Source organism: Saimiri boliviensis, chromosome 11, assembly GCF_048565385.1.
Source record: "Saimiri boliviensis isolate mSaiBol1 chromosome 11, mSaiBol1.pri, whole genome shotgun sequence".
Classification (NCBI taxonomy): Eukaryota; Metazoa; Chordata; class Mammalia; order Primates; family Cebidae; genus Saimiri; species Saimiri boliviensis.
The window spans coordinates 100182096-100197061 of NC_133459.1; the positions used below are offsets into that span (position 1 = coordinate 100182096).

The following is a 14966-nucleotide window of genomic DNA, read 5'->3' on the forward strand; positions in this document are numbered from 1 at the left end:
CAATTTTAAATTTGGTTAACTTAAAACACTTTGAACCACTCTATCAGTGTGAACTAAATAGGTTAGAGACAAGAAACATTGGAAAAATGAGTGATTTATAAAGAAATTTTTTTCTCAGATTTATCTAACCTAAATTTATATAGCCTAAGTAAATAAATCATTAGTGCTTTTCTTTTTCTTTTCTTTTTTTTTGAGATGGAGTCTCGCTCTGTCATCCAGGCTGGAGTGCAGTGGCAAGATCTCAGCTCACTGCAACCTCTGCTTCCCGGGTTCAAGCAATTCTCCTGCCTCAGCCTCCCAAGTAGCTGGGATTACAGCTGCGCGCTACCAATTTTTAAAATATTTTTGGTCGAGATAGGATCTCATCGTGTTGGCCAAGCTGGTCTTGAACTCCTCACCTCAAGTGATCCGCCTGCCTTGGCCTCCCAAAGTGCTGGGATTACAGGCATAAGCCACTGCGCCCAGCCAATTAGTGCTTTCAAAAAAGCCATTAACTTGTCTACTGATTGGCATTTATTTCATAAAGCATTTAATTTTCCATGTGTACATCATACACTTCTGAAAATTTTATTAAAAGAATTTTTTAAAACCACTTATAAAAACACACTATTTCCTGTTTCAACTCTACCTTAGTAACCATACACAACTTCCTTTTTTCATTGGTGCATGTGTATATGCATATTTGTACCTTCTACCTCTAAAAGGCTTATTTTCAAGCAGAAATGAGAGTGTGACATGGTTCTCTGTTGAACTGCTTTGTTGATCACAACATCATGAGAGTGAACAAAGCTAAGCTTATAGGTTCAGTACTCATCTGGATCACTTAACTTTGAAACAAAGCGCCCTCTTCACTAGTCATCTCACAACTGTGTGCAGGGGACTGAGAATGTGAATTATGCAGTACGAAGCTATACCACTAGTACAAAAGTTTCAAAATGTAAGTGAGCTAATATTAACATTATCTTTGTATATGAAAAACTGAAAAGCACATAAAAACTACTGCTTTTTTTTTTTTTTCTTTTTTTTGAGACACCCGAGTCTCGCTGAGTCGTGCAGACTGAGTGCAATGGTGCAATCTGAGCTCACTACAACCTCTGCCTCCCAGGTTCAAGCGATTCTCCTCTCTCAGTCTACTGAGCAACTGAGATTACAGGTGCCTGCCACTTTGCCTGGCTAATATTTTGTAGTTTTTAGTAGAGACGGGGTTTCACCATCTTGGTCAGGCTGGTCTTGAACTCCTGACCTCATAATCTACCCGCCTCAGCCTCCCAAGGGCTGGATTACAGGCGTGAGCCACCATGCCCAGCCTAAAACTGCTGCTTATAATCCCCAAACTTCATGTACATGATTAAAGAAAAAATGGACACTTCATCAGTCTCAGTAAAATACTAAAGCTTAAATTTTTTTTTTTTTTTTTTTTTTTTTTGAGATGGAGTTTCACTCTCGTTACCCAGGCTGGAGTGCAATGGCGCGATCTCGGCTCACCGCAACCTCCGCCTCCTGGGTTCAGGCAATTCTCCTGCCTCAGCCTCCTGAGTAGCTGGGATTACAGGCAGGCGCCACCATGCCCAGCTAATTTTTTTGTATTTTTAGTAGAGACGGGGTTTCACCATGTTGACCAGGATGGTCTCGATCTCTCGAGATCCACCCGCCTCGGCCTCCCAAAGTGCTGGGATTACAAGCTTGAGCCACCGCGCCCGGCCTAAAGCTTAAATATTTTTGTTTAATGCTAATCTTCTTAAGATATGATCTGGCATTAAGTAACGCAATTAAATGACATCAGAATAAGCAATAAACACTTGGAAATATGCTGTAACTCTTCTTACAACTAATTAGGCCTAATCAATTAATTATTATACCCAATTAATTTGAAAAGGGACATTATGAACAAGTAAACTTACATTCACAATTTCAAATGTATACCAATATTAAAATATAAATGCTTTACATTAGTTATTTTTGACCATATAAAATAAGAGAATTTTAGAATCAGGAGATTAGAAATTATCTGAGGTTCAATGAACATTTACAGTGTCCCTATCACGTCAGAAACACAGCAAGGTGCTTTCAAGGAACTCAAGTGGTTTAACCCACTCCTTTGTATAGATGTCAAAGCTCCCCACCTATGCCAAATCAAGCCACCTAGATTCCAGAACCAGAAATTCTGGGCAAAGCCCTCAGTGGTATAATTTTCTATCAAAACAGACTCGTATCATCATCCCCTATAAACCAAGTAAAATTTCAAAGATGCAATGTTAACCTATTTAACAAAAACAATAGTCTTTTTTTTTGAACAACTATAAAGAATTACAATTAAAAATCAACTGTGAGTCTTCAACTAAGTACCTATATAATTTACTGCAAAGAACAAAACATGGGGCTGTCACAGCTATGAAATTCTAAAAACATCATACAAAACAGAAATTAAATGAATTACAGATAACCACTAAAAATCCCTTTGTTGATGTGCACAGTGGCTCATGCCTGTAATACCAGCACTTTGGGAGGCCAAGGTGGTTAGATCACTTGAGGTCAGGAGTTCGAGGTCAGCCTGGTCAACATGGTCAAACCCCATCTCTACTAAAAATTAAAAAAAAAAAAAAAAAAAAAAAAATTGGTAGGCCGGGCGCAGTGGCTCTCACCTGTAATCTCAGCACTTTGAGGCGGAGGTGAACGGATCACCTGAGGTCAGGAGTTCGAGACCAGCCTGGCCAACAGGGAGAAACCCCATCTCTTTATATATATATAAAATAAATTTTAAAAAATTGGCTGGGCATGGTGGTGGACATGTGTTATCCCAGCTACTCAAAAAGCTGAGGCAGGAGAATCGCTTGAACCCAGGAGGCAGAGGTTGCAGTGAGCCAAGACTGCACCATTGCGCTTCAGGCTGGGTGACAGAGCAAGACTCCCTCTCAAAAAAACTTTTTTTTATTTTTAAAAATATCCCTTTGTAAGGATAAAAAGCAATTACCACATGAACATTTGGATGTCTAATCCCTATTTTATATTAAAGATCATCAACCATACACTAAAGTTCACGGGTAACAGTAAACACTCACAAGGTCTAGAATGACTTACGTATTACAATACAAATCATAACAGACAAGGGCAGAGACTCTAATTCATCTCTGTATCCAACAATTAGCACCCTGTTGTTGAATGTTGAAGAGAGGTAAGCTAATATCCAAACTTTAAATGTGAGCTATTGAAAAATTCAACCTAACAATCTGAAAGATCTCTTTTTATGGCTGACATTATTTTTTAAATGTTAAATAATAATGTCCAATGCAAGTGTAAAAATGACATTACCATGAAATGTTTACCAACAATCGTGGCTGTCAAGATCAGTATAACCGAGTCTTTTTTTTTTTTTTTTTTTTTTTTTGAGACGGAGTTTCGCTCTTGTTACCCAGGCTGGAGTGCAATGGCGCGATCTGGGCTCACCGCAACCTCCGCCTCCTGGGCTCAGGCAATTCTCCTGCCTCAGCCTCCTGAGTAGCTGGGATTACAGGCACGTGCCACCATACCCAGCTAATTTTTTGTATCTTTAGTAGAGACGGGGTTTCACCATGTTGACCAGGATGGTCTCGATCTCTCGACCTCGTGATCCACCCGCCTCAGCCTCCCAAAGTGCTGGGATTACAGGCTTGAGCCACCGCGCCCAGCTAAGAGTCTTAAGAGTAAGGTGATGGGGATAGAAACAGTGGCAGGGAAGGGTAGTAAGGGAAGACCTGAGACCGGTGCAGTGACGTGAAGGAAGTTAGGGATGTATACTGCCTTGGGGAAAAAGGTTATAGACAGAGAAGGCAGCAAGTGCAGACACCTGAGTGTATTTGACCTTTTTGAGAACTAGGAGGCCAGTGTGGCTGGAGTACAGTAAGCAAGAGCAAAAGTAAAGGGACTTGAGATTATAGAAACAGCTGGGCTGCTGGAAGGCTTGTATGCCACGGTAAGAACTTCGGATTTCACTGTGAATGAGATGAGAAAACACTGGACAGTTGTGAACAGAAGAAAGACTTGCTCTGACTATAAGTTTGTGAGCATCATTGTAGCTGCTGTGTGGAAATCAGTTTGGGGTGGAGGGGCAAGAGTGGAAGCTAGAAGATCAATTAGGAGATTATTAATCTTCAATTCTAACCTTTTTCAGTGATTGCAAAATTGTGTATCTTTATGCTGTTGGACATATAGTTTCCTTTTCTTCCCATCTATTAAAATAATTAAATGAACATGTGCATATACAACATTTTCTTTCTCTTGGAATATTTCCTTGGGGATTCATTTCCAGAAGGACTACAGGGTCAACGTATACCAATATACTTAACTTCTGGGGTATATTAAGTATAGATACTGTCCTTCCTGAGGCCATACAAAAAGTGAACAAGGCTTTTGAGCTGTTTTAATATGAACTGAGCAACACTCAGGGATTCCATCCAGTTCACTTTTAAGACAGATGCTTATGGTTGGCCTCAGAGGGTCCCTAACACTAATGCAAAATTTTGTGAATAAATGCCTATTAACTTTTTTCTGAGGAGAGAGTTTATATATTTCATCATATTCTCAAAGGTGTCAGTGGCCTAGAAAAGGTTAAGAATTACTGTTTTACAATCTGGAAGTGGACTGCAATATCCTAATATAGGGTACTTCTCAAAAGGACAGAAGATTTAACACCTAGACTCATCTTGGTAATCATTCGATTCATTCAACAAATACTGAACATGTATGATCCTCAATACCTTACAGCTGATAATATCTGAGGTAGACCATAATTTAAACACCCAGGAAATTAGACGAGAGCCCCTGAAATATCTACAAAAGAATATCAAACTATATAATTTCAAAACAAAAATGGTACAGGAACGAATAATAAAGACAGAAAGTCTGGGGCCTAATTTAATGCTTATTATGTCAAAGTATCACAGAAATAAATTACATCACAAGTAAAGAAAAACTACACATAGGCATGTCCACCCCCACACATTCTGACAGGAAACCCAAAGAAAGTTTCCAAATCCTGTTTCCAGCAACATCTCTTCTGAGACAGCCCTTCACGCTTTTGAAGGTAGGAGCCCCAAGTTAAATCTAAAAGCTGAGACTCTATAATCTTACTGTAGTAACAAAACCATCATCCACCACCTAAGAAGGAGAAAAGAGTGGCTACCTGTAGGGCTGTGGCCCAATCACCTTCTGCTCTATTATTCTATTTCACTTTCTATGCCTCCTACCTTCAAATAAGGAACAAAATGATTCTCCCTCCCGAAACAGAACGCATTACTTCTCAACAGTAGTTCTTTTTCCCAGAGGTCAAAGGTTCCCTAAACTCTGGATCTCAGCCCTGTGAGGAGATCCCATTTTGCAGGCACAAATGTCTTCCTCTCATCTTCTCCCCGTAGCAGTAAATTACACAATTCCGCTGAAGACACTGTCCTTAACTTCCTGAGTAAGGGGGGGGCAAGAGATGCTCTTACCAACGTTAGTTTGAAAGATTAGAAGAATCACACTGTGACCTCTTCCCTAACAAAATTCAGGGAAGAAGCAGAGACCCATGAAAAGTAACACTGAAAAGGCGAACACATGGTAAGCTACGGAAGACCTGGGGGTAAAGAAGGCGGGAAAGGGGCTGGAAGGTGGAGTGGGAGGTAGAGATGTCAGCCCTATTCACTGGGGGAATAAAGGAAGGAAAAGGAGACCCTGAACCCTGACAGAAGTGAACACGGACATAGCAACGCTCCAACCTGTCCGCACTTCTACAGCAGAGGACAGAGGACAGAGAATTCACCCAACCTTTCAACCCCCTCCCCGTGTGCCCCGCCGAAAGGGAGAGGTGGGTTGGAAGGAAGCTCTGACCCCAGACAGGGGACATGCAAGAGGAGGAAGGCAGCGATGTCCAACCTTCTAAGTCTCTCAGGCAGTGATGGGCGAGGGCACCGAGTCTGGGGAGACGGCAAGGGAAACGGGCTTGTGCTATGACACCTCGGGGAGTTGAAGGGTGGGGGACACAATGTCCTCTTTCTCTCCCGCAGCCGGCCGGGGCCCCTCCCGACGATCTCCCGCAGGCCTACAGTCGACCGGGTCGGTCCGCGGGCGTGGTTGGCTCTGGCCCTGGCAGTGGCCGGGCCTCCCTGATCTCCGGCCCCTCCCGCCGGCCAGGCCCCCGGGCCGCCGCCCCGGACACCGACGGAACGCGGAGGAGGAAGGGGGAGCCAGGCGACTGACCAGCGACAGGAGCCGCCTCACCATCGGCTCCGCCGACCCACCATCGGCTCCGCCGACCCGCGCCCCCCGCTCCCTCTGGGGCAGTCTAGGGCTCCCCGCCCCTCACTCACCCCCCTGGTCCGGCACCTCCTCCACCTCCTCCTCCTCCTCCTCCTCCTCCTCCTCCCTCCTCTCGCCCGTGGCTCCTGCTCCGGCTCTGCGCGGCGACGGCAGCGGCGGCCTCGGGAGCGGCGGCGGCGCCTCCTCCAGAACGCGCACGCACGCAGCACGTAGCCCCGCCCCTCCACGTTGGCGACGAATGGGCTTCGGCCCCGCCTTCCCCGCGGCGTTCCCGAGTCCGCTTAAAGGAGCCGCGCACTTTAAGCGGGGAGCGGGGAAGTCCTGGAACAACCGGGAAGGGGCGGGGAGTTATAGCTTTGCACAGGGCGGGATGGGAGGTGGGTAAGACCGGAAAAAAAAAATTAAGGAAGGGTCCAAAGATTCAAGAAGAAAATTTGGAGGGAACGCAATCATTCGACAAGAACTAACTGAGCACCTGTTAGGTGCCAGGCGCTGTTCTAACTAAGCGCAAAGGGATAAAGTCATAGACAGGCAAAGACCCTCTTGCAGAAAGCATGCTAGTGGAGTGGGAGAGGGGATACAGACGACAAACAAGTGACAAAAACTGCAGGTAGTGACAAGTGGTGTGGAGAAAAACAAACAGGGGATAGGGTGACTTTACACCTGGTCAGATACTGCCTCTCCAAGACCTTTGAGCCCATACACACCGTATGAAGGAGTAAGTCTCGCAAACGCGGGGGCCGGGAGGACGAATAGCCTTTCCAGGCTAAGAGAAAATCAGCCATAAACCCAGAAGTAGGGATATGCCTGCCATGTTGCAGAAACAGTGAAAGGCCGGCGTGGCTGTGCAGCGTCAGCCAGCCCGAGAGCAGTACCAGCTAGGCTCAGAGAGGTGGGCCAGTGGCCAGATCCAGTGAAACCTGCGGGCCTTATAACAGGAACTGGAAACCATAGGAGTAGGGTGAGCCGAGGAATGACCGCATCTGATTCACATTTTTAAAAGTTAGTCTTGCTGATGTGTGTAAAATACACAATAGGGAAGCACAGATGTCCTTGGGATACCAGTACGGTAGCTTGGATTAAGTAGCCTGGCAGCCACGGACAGGATGAGAAGAAGGCTATTTTATTGTATTTAGATACATTATGATTGGAATGTATTTGGATTTGGGGCATACTATGTGAAAGAACAAAAGGAAATCAGAGTTGATTCTTAGGTTCGCTCCCGATGACTGATTTGATGGTGGTGCCATTTAATGAAAAGGAGGCACAGATTTGGGGATGGGGAAATCAAGAGGCTTTTTTGCACATGTTATGTTTAAGGTACCTGTTATACATACAAGCCGAGATGTTGAATAAGCAATTGACATGAGTCGAGAGAGATACATTTGGGATTCATTAGCACATAGATGCTTTTTAAGTCTTAGGTCCCGTTAGGATCACATAGGGAGAGGAGGTAGCTGGAGGAAAGGACCAAGAGGCACTCTAACATTTGGAGATGAAGTAGAAAAAGAGAAAGAGCTACCAGTCAGGGCAAGAGGAACACCAGGAGGTGAAGCATTGGAAAACAAGAGAATTGTTTCAGGAAGGAGGAAGTCACGAGTCTTATCAGATACTGCTAAATGAGTAAGATAAGGACTGAGTTTGAACACTGGATTTGGCCTGATGAAGTTGCCGATGACCTTGATGAAAACAGTTTCAGTGGAGTCATCGGGGAGAAATTCTGATTAGGGTGTGTTAATAGGTTGGGAGGTGAGGAAGAGAAAGTGTTCTACACAGCTTTTGAGAAGCTTTACTGTGAAGGAGAAAAGGGCAGAAGCCAGAGGGGTACTTGAGATCAAGGGAGAGCATTTTAAGACAGGAAATGCTTATTCTTATGTTGGTATGCTGGAATGATTCTTTAGAGAGGTAAAACTGATGACACAGAATGCAACAACTGAAGAAAAAGGCTCCTCAAGTAGGTGAGAAGCAATTGGATCTAGCACAGAAGTGAAGAGGTTGGCCTAGGATAGGAGTAAGGGATTGCACTCACATGCTGTTTCTGGAGAGAAGGTAAGAGTGTCTGGATGCAGATGCAGATAGATTAGGCAGTACATTTGGTGGTGGCATGCTCAGGCCCCTGCAGAGCAGAGGCGGCAGGTGGGAGCTGAAATGTAGCCTTGTTTTGTCCACCAAGCCATGTGCCCTGCTGGGGCCACATCAGCCTGGAGGAAGGGACACTTTCCAATTGCTCCACCTGGAGAGGTGATGCATTTTAGCAGTCTTGCATATATCACACACGTGCATGCACACATGTATGGACCTTTTCCCAGTTTCCACTGAGTGCTGTAAGTGCTGGCTGCCTCACTGGGATTGATGAGGTAAGATCTGTTCTTTATGCAGTGATAGAAGAAGGTGAGAAATAATTTCCTTGAAGAGTGGAAAAGTGACTAGAGAAGCATAGTATGGACATCGATGAGTGCCCACTTGAGTTGATGGCCAAACCTTTTTCTTTTTTGAGATGGAGTCTTGCTCTGTCGCCCAGGCTGGAGTGCAGTGGCACCATCTCGGCTCGCTGAAACCTCCGCCTCCCTGGTTCAAGTGATTTTCCTGTCTCAGCCTCCTGAGTAGCTGAGACTACAGGCATGTGCCACCACACCGGGCTAATTTTTTTTTTTTTTTTTTTTTTTTTTGTATTTCAGTAAAGACAGGTTTTCACTGTGTTAGCGATGATGGTCTTGATCACCTGACCTCGTGATCCACCCACCTTGGCCTCCCAAAGTGCTGAGATTATAGGCGTGAGCCACTGTGCCTGGCCCATGGTTATACATTAAAGTGAGACCACTCTGCAAGGTTGTGGGATTCTCCTCCAGACACACTCTATCGTTTGGGGGTTAAAGGACTGGGTTTTGCTGGGGAAAGTCAATGAGAGTGGTAGGAGTACTATGTAAGGGAGTGATGATAGTGATAGACCTTGGAATCCAAGCTGGGAGGGAAGAGAAGGCAAGTAAAAAGCGGTGGAGTCAGTGGTTTAGTGTGGTCCCTGTGAGCAGTAGCTGGAGAGGAAGTAATCAAATAAGTGAGGGCAAGGGGACTTTCCAAAGGTTGAGCATGGGGAAGGGTGAGTAACGTGGTTAGGGGAGAGGAAGCATAAAGTATCTGTGAGAAAAAAGTTGAGGCTGGCGCCAAGGAATTAAGAAAACAGCAAAGCCCTTGGGCGCTTGCTCTCATCATGGTGTATGTGAACCGCTGGTTTAGAAAGGTTGAGGAATTGGATTGCCCACTCATAATCTTCAGGGAGCTGCACAAACAGGAGAAGCTGAGTGCAGGAGGGGATAAACCAGTTAGATCCTCCCAGGGCTCCTTTACAAGCTTTGGGAGAGCCCAGCAGGCACTTTGCTTTCCTTGCCCTTTCCTTTCACCAGGGATGCCTGAGCATCTGTGTCGGCACTTTATCCGGCCTGGTATTTGACAGAAACTAAACAACACCTTTCTTCCTAAATCCAGCTCCTCCTCCTCCTGACTTCCTCGTTTCTGTTCATAGCACTACCTTTCTCAGTCACTCAGCTGCCAAACAGAACCTCCAATCCATCTTCCTCATCCTACGCCCAGTTAGTCCCTAAAGCATAGTGAGCTGCACTGTCCAATAAACACTGCACTATGACGGAAATGTTCTTTATCCGCATAGTCCAATACAGAAGTTACATACAGCTATTGAGCACTTAAAATGCAGCTAATGCAACCGAGGAACTGAATTTTTTTTTTTTTTTTTGAGACAGAGTCTCACTCTCTCACCAGGCTGGAGTGCAATGGTGCGATCTCAGCTCACTGCAACCTCTGCCTCCCAAGTTCAAGCAATTCTCCTGCCTCACCCTCCGGAGTAGCTGGGGCTACATGTGCTCGCCACCACACCCAGCTAATTTTTGTATTTTTAGTAGAGACGGGGGTTTCACCGTGTTGGCCAGGATGGTCTCGATCTCTTGACCTTGTGATCCATCCACCTCGGCCTCCCAAATTGCTGGGATTACAGGCGTGAGCCACCACACCTGGCCTGAATTTTAAATCTTATTTAATTTTAATTAAAGTTACATTTAAAAAGCCTTGACAGGCTGGACGCGGTGGCTCAAGCTTGTAATCCCAGCACTTTGGGAGGCCGAGGCGGGTGGATCACGAGGTCCAGAGATCGAGACCATCCTGGTCAACATGGTGAAACCCCGTCTCTACTAAAAATACAAAAAAATAGCTGGGCATGGTGGCACGTGCCTGTAATCCCAGCTACTCGGGAGGCTGAGGCAGGAGAATTGCCTGAACCCAGGAGGCGGAGGTTGCAGTGAGCCGAGATCGTGCCATTGCACTCCAGCCTGGGTAACAAGAGCGAAACTCCGTCTCAAAAAAAAAAAAAAAAAAAAAAAAAAAAAGCCTTGACTAGGAGCCACTATATTGGACTGCGCAGGTATAAATACTGTACTTTCCACACAGGGCTCTTCCTTTTGCCCCCACCTCTCTAGCTCTATTGCCACTACCCTAGGTCAGGTATTGGTTAACCTAGGTTGAGACTTTTGCAGTGCTCTATTTAGTCTCCTGCTTAGTGGCCTTCCTTTCAGTCTATCTTGTGTTCTTGCCAAAACCATCTCCCTAAAGCATTGGCCAGATCATGACTCCACCCTATTTTAAAAACTATCAATATTTCCCCGTCACGTTTAGTACAGACTGGTCCATCTGGCACTTGCCCAATTATGTATCTCCACCCTACTTTTCTAGCCTTACCTTCCATTATACCCTTACACGTATATCAAACTACTTGCTGTAACTCCTGCTAACTTTTTACGTAGGAGTCAACTTATTAAGCTGCCTCTCTGCCTGCAAAAAATGCCTCCCTTCCCTCTGTCAAACCTAAAATCTGTTGAAACTCTTGAAGGTCCATCTCACATTGCAGCTCCTGAGTGGAGCCCTCCTCTGAAGTCCTATGGTTCCTATTCATTCCTCATCTATGGCACTTACGTGCTGCCTTATAGTGCATTTTGTGTATTCATTTTATTCTTATTACTAAATATAATTCCTTGCAAATCACTGTGTTTTAATTATGCTAATGCCCCTTGCAGTGTAAGGGGCACCTTGTAAAATAAGGTACTCTTCAAAGAGTCACTGAATGTAGTTATGCACTTTCATGAAATCTGTAGGACATCCATACCCCTGTCTAACTCTAACAGTAACATCACTAGCCCTCAAAAGAAAGTCTTGATACTCTGGAAGCAACATTTTTTTTTTTTAATGGAGTCTTACTCTGTCACCAGGCTGGAGTGCAGTGGCACGATCTTGTCTCAGCTTACTGCCACCTCTGCCCCCCGGATTCAAGCGATTCCCCTGCCTCAGCCTCCTGAGTAGCTGGGACTGAAGGCATGTGCCACCACCCCCAGCTAATTTTTTGTATTTTAGCAGAGACCAGGTTTCATCATGCTGGCCAGGATGATCTCTATCTGCTGACCTCATGATCCGCCCGCCTTGGCCTCCCAAAGTGCTGGGATTATAGGCATGAGCCACCGCACCTGGCCTAGAAGCAACTTTCCTAACATGAAGTTCAGACTTTTGAAGATAAACACACTAGGTACTTTTTCTTTCATGTTATTATTGGCTGAGAAACTCTTCCATATGCTCCCCAAACTTAGGGTACTTTTACAACTCAGTTCTAGTTTGTAATCCTAAAGAGCACAGTTATTCTCAGAACTGACAGGACCAGCATAGCTACTTCTAGGACCAGTTGAAGCCTTTAAGAAGCTCATGATACATATCAGTAAAAAGAATAAATAGCCGGGCGCGGTGGCTCAAGCCTGTAATTCCAGCACTTTGGGAAGCCGATGCGGGTGGATCACGAGGTCAAGAGATTGCGACCATCCTGGTCAACATGGTGAAACCCCGTCTCTACTAAAAATACAAAAATTAGCTGGGCACGGTGGCACGTGCTATTCAGGAGGCTGAGGCAGGAGAATTGCCTGAACCAGGAGGCGGAGGTTGCAGTGAGCCAAGATCGTGCCATTGCACTCCAGCCTGGGTAATAAGAGTGAAACTCCATCTCAAAAAAAAAAAAAAAAGAATAAATAAATAAATAATTTATTTATAATAAATTCTAATAAATGTTTAGAAAACACATTTTTAGAGCTTGAATTCTTAGAAATCTATAGTGCAAGAGTAGAATTACATAGGCTATGCCCTACAATGCCTTATTTACTTTTCCTGTTGGTAAAATAGATTTTAAGGATTTAAAGAGCAGGTATAATATTTTATTTTTTATTTATTTATTTATTTATTTTTTTGAAACGGAGTTTTGCTCTTGTTACCCTGGCTGGAGTGCAATGGCACGATCTCGGCTCACCGCAACCTCCGCCTCCTGGGTTCAGGCAATTCTCCTGCCTCAGCCTCCCAAGTAGCTGGGATTACAGGCACGTGCCACCATGCCCAGCTACTTTTTTGTACTTTTAGTAGAGACAGGGTTTCACCATGTTGACCAGGATGGTCTCGATCTCTTGACCTTGTCATCCACCCGCCTCGGCCTCCCAAAGTGCTGGGATTACAGGCTTGAGCCACCGCGCCCGGCCAGGTATAATATTTTAAACAAAAAATGTACTTCACACATACAGGACCTTTGGCACATTTATTCAATGAGCCTTAACTGAGGCTTGCTACTTAGCAAGCCCTTATACTTGCTGCTGAGGATACAAAGACAAGAAAAGATACAGTCCCTTCGCTCAAGAAGGACACATGATAAAAATGTGACCTGGCATTGGTATGTGATTTTACAGTTTTCACAATATCTAATCCTACAAATGATGCTATTAAAGTACATATTATTAGTCTCATCTTGTAAAGCAAAAGACTTGCTTAGAAGGATTAAATGAATTTACACAAAAGCACAGAGCTGTTAATTGGCAAGGCCTCAAACTGGTGATGTTTGGGTATCAATACATTGGTTGAATTAGAATTATTAGTTCCCTGAAAGCAGGTACTTGATTTACTTTATTCATTACTATATTCTCAGAGCCTAGGAAAGTAACAAGAATATAGTACGTTCTCAGTAAACGTTTCAGGAATAAGTATTCAGGAGTGTGTGTGTGTGTGTGTGTGTGTGTGTGTGTAGAGAATATAAATGCGCCATATACTTCATTTGTTATTTGTATACTTGAATTAACTAGGCTGATCCTACCTATATTACTGCCACTCAAAATGTGGTGCATAGATTGGTGGTGCTGGTAGACAAATTGACCAGTTGATCTTGCGATAAGTATAGAAAATGAGGGCTGGGCGCGGTGGCTCAAGCCTGTAATCCCAGCACTTTGGGAGGCCGAGGCGGGTGGATCACAAGGTCGAGAGATCGAGACCATCCTGGTCAACATGGTGAAACCCCGTCTCTACTAAAAATACAAAAAACTAGCTGGGCATGGTGGCGCATGCCTGTAATCCCAGCTACTCAGGAGGCTGAGGCAGGAGAATTGCCTGAGCCCAGGAGGCGGAGGTTGCAGTGAGCCGAGATCGCGCCATTGCACTCCAGCCTGGGTAACAAGAGCGAAACTCCGTCTCAAAAAAAAAAGAAAAGAAAAGAAAATGAGACTAAGCATTTAGAATTTTTTTTGGCAGCTGGGCGTGGTGGCTCACACCTGTAATCCAAGCACTTTGGAGGCCAACGCGGTCAGATCACCTGAGGTTGGGAGTTCAAGACCAGCCTGACCAACATGGTGAAACCCCGTCTTTAAAAAAAAAAAAAAAAAAAAGCCGGGCGGGGTGGCTCAAGCCTGTAATCCCAGCGCTTTGGGAGGCTGAGGCGGGTGGGTCACGAGGTCAAGAGATCGAGGCCATCCTGGTCAACATTGTGAAACCATGTCTCTACTAAAAATACAAAAAGTTAGTTGGGCATGGTGATGCATGCCTGTAATCCCAGCTACTCAGGAGGCTGAGGCAGGAGAATTGCCTGAACCCAGGAGGCGGAGGTTGCGGTGAGCCGAGATCTCGCCATTGCCCTCCAGCCTGGGTAACAAGAGTGAAACTCCGTCTCAAAAAAAAAAAAAAATTTTTTTTTTTTTTGGCAACCTGACATTGCTGTGATATCCAAGCAAATAATTAGTGGACTTGTCTAGGTGAACCAGGGCATAGACCAGTCCAAGTGTTGTCCAACTCTTATGGCTGGTTACATGAGATGAAAGAGCTAGCAACAGATTTGAAACTTAAGATAAACAAATAAATTTAAACTTAAATAACCTATATCTTCACCAAAAAAGCATTATCTACCACTGATTTTATAATGTATAGGTACTGTTATGCAGTAATTAAGTATATGATCTCTGGGGTGAGGCTACATAGGTTTAAAAGCAGGTTTTGCCACTAGCTGTGCAGCATTGGACAAATTACTCAACCTCTTGTAGCCTCAGTTTTCTTGTCTGTCATATGATCCTAAAACAGAGTACAGAATTTCATAGTGCTTTGGTAAAAAATAAAAGATAATGCATGGACAGTACTCTTCACAGCAACTGTCACACAGTGACAACATGTTATTTCTATGTTATAATAAATACATCTATTACTATTATTCCATTTTTGGGTTATAGAAATTCAGGCTGTTTGAAATATTTAAAACATCTTGACCATAGAGGTAATTCTATAAATATCCAGGCCTGCAAATAGACAGTTGCTTTTCAGTTATCCATATTGTTAAAAGATGATAAAGATCA

The 14966-nt window shown here is 44.4% G+C and overlaps 1 protein-coding gene across 3 annotated transcripts in view; it reads right to left on the reverse strand.

Annotated features, from left to right (window-relative positions):
- Positions 1-6457, reverse strand: part of RAP1A (RAP1A, member of RAS oncogene family) — an 87630-nt gene extending 81173 nt beyond the window's left edge. The window contains exon 1 of one of the 3 annotated variants that reach the window (XM_074381256.1): positions 6324-6457. The gene's annotated coding sequence lies outside the window, so the exon portion shown is untranslated. Of the gene's footprint in view, positions 1-5889 lie in introns of all 3 variants that reach the window. The other 2 variants (XM_003933461.4, XM_074381253.1) reach the window with 2 other exon arrangements.
- Positions 6458-14966: the final 8509 nt, after the last annotated feature.